The following is a 2,330-nucleotide window of genomic DNA, read 5'->3' on the forward strand; positions in this document are numbered from 1 at the left end:
ACAGTTTTTCTATAAAAAGACAGTTATTTCAAGCAAAATATTTATAAAAACTTTATTAACTTTGCTCTTTGGAATGTTGTTGTTGTTGTTGAGAAATTCATAAATCTGATTGGTCAGATTTGCTGTTGCAAACAGGTGATTGGTTGAATTAGTTGATGCAGATGAGACATAAGTCTTGAGTCTTTTTTTTCTGTTCATCACAGAACTGTGAATACAAAACAGCCACCAGACAGACTGGACTTTATAACATCAAGTGAAACTGAGTTTTTTTGTGAGAGTCTGAGATGAAAATCCAGTCGAGTGTTACTTCAGTTCCTCAGGACACAAAAACAACTATTACAATTAAGAAAAATACCATTTCATTTTAAATAGCATTAAAAAAGTGAGCTGTTGCACTGACAGTTGGATTTCTCTTACAATTTAAAGTAGTTAACACTTTTATTACTATCTAAATCTTTCATTAAATATAATTCTCAGTGCAAAATGACATACGTTGGTTCATTTGAGTAGGAGAAAAGTTTCTGGCGTCTCCTTCAAGCTGCTGAAAAGAAACAGACCCAGATGCCTTTGTCAGCACTTGTCGTCTTGTCTCTCTTAGGTTGCCCTCTCAATGCTTAAGAGCACGGATCAGTTTGTGCCTTTCACATCCTTCAAATACAATTAATTTCCTTGGGGAGATGCTTCCACATTAGCGCTCTTATATGCTTCATTTGCTTTGTCTCCGCTTGGATTCCCAGACGTTCCCAGAGTGAGCGTCTCCTGATCAGGAGGGGTCCAGCCTAGAAGTCACTATTTTCACAGATGGTCTGCAGACATTGTGATGTCATTCTGAAATATGATGTCACTCGATACCATGGCAACACACCTTTACTGACTGCTGAAAAAAATTCCACATTACTATTCCATCGTTTTAAAAAAACACTGTCTCAAATAATGTCATCTGAACAGTTGTTTTACAATATATAGAGTCAGGATGGACCAAATAAAGTTGTAGAATCTCTTTTTAGCTACTTAACATTGAGAAAGATGTCATGCGTACGTCCTATTGATATATATGAGATGTGTTATGTATTTAAACATTGACCTTTTGACCTGTATTGAACCGTATCATGACCTTGAATTAGGACTGTAATTTTTTAGTTTAGATGTAATTATACTAAAATATTTGATTGCAGAATTCCAAGTGTATTTAAAATAAAATAAAATCTTTTTTAAGAATTTTTGTCTTGTTACCAGCAAAATATCTAAACATTCTTAAAAGAAGATACATTTAAAGCGGTCATAGGATGCCCATTCTCCACAAGTTGATATGATTCTTTAGAGTCTTAATGAAAAGTCTGTAAGATAGTTTGGTTAAAAATTCTCAATGGTAGTGTAAAAACACCTTTTTTACCCTGTCAAAAACAGCTCTTTTCAGAGCACGCCGTTTTGTAGCATTTTCCTTGAAATGTTAATGAGCTCTGCTGACCCCGCGCCTCTCTTCCGAGCTGCTCTCTGAGAGACTGCTTACTTTAGCTGCATTCATCGTGAAACTTGCTAATTAGCACATTATTAGAAAAGGCGATTTGCAAAGATTCATTAAAAAACCTTACACTCACTTCTTCTGTAGGTGAAGCTGGATCACGAATGATCCGCGCAAACATAGACACATTTATGTAGATCGGGGGTGCATTCCCTTCAAAAACAAACATAATCCACTGCTTCTTCAGTGGCTCAGATGTCGGGAGTAAATGACGACTGCTATGTTCATTATTACATCCAACAACAAAACACCTCAGTTACTTAGGAGTCATTCTTGTCTACATCTGCTCCGGCGGTGAAACAATGGCGGACTGATGACAGCTCACTCAGGGCAGGTCTAAGGTAAGACACCAGTCCTGTCTGTGCTGAAATGCTACTGTCAATCAAACTGTCGTGGGAGGGGCCTGTTTTTGTGACATCACACAGACAGGCATCTGAGATCGGCTCGATTTGAGAAAGGGATAAAGATTTTAGTAGATTAACAAAAAAACCACTGGGTGGATTTTTATCATTATAGGGTGGTTGTTTACACACACTGCCAACCCACATTTCAATACAACTTGTAAAAGTGCATGTAGCATCATATGACCCCTTTAACTGAGAAGCAAAATATAAAAAAATATTAAAACTGGTTTTAAGTATTAAATTAAATACTTTTCTTATGCCATTAGCAATTTTTTCTTGTTTTAAATATATAAGAGTAAAACCAATTTTAGTGATGGTTAAGTTAAAAACAAGAAAAACTGTAATATCTTACACAATTTTGCTTGTCAAGTAAAGTATCTTAACATTTTTACTTGAAAATAAGT

Source organism: Sinocyclocheilus grahami, unplaced genomic scaffold (assembly GCF_001515645.1).
Source record: "Sinocyclocheilus grahami isolate Dianchi unplaced genomic scaffold, SAMN03320097.WGS_v1.1 scaffold890.1, whole genome shotgun sequence".
Lineage (NCBI taxonomy): Eukaryota > Metazoa > Chordata > Actinopteri > Cypriniformes > Cyprinidae > Sinocyclocheilus > Sinocyclocheilus grahami.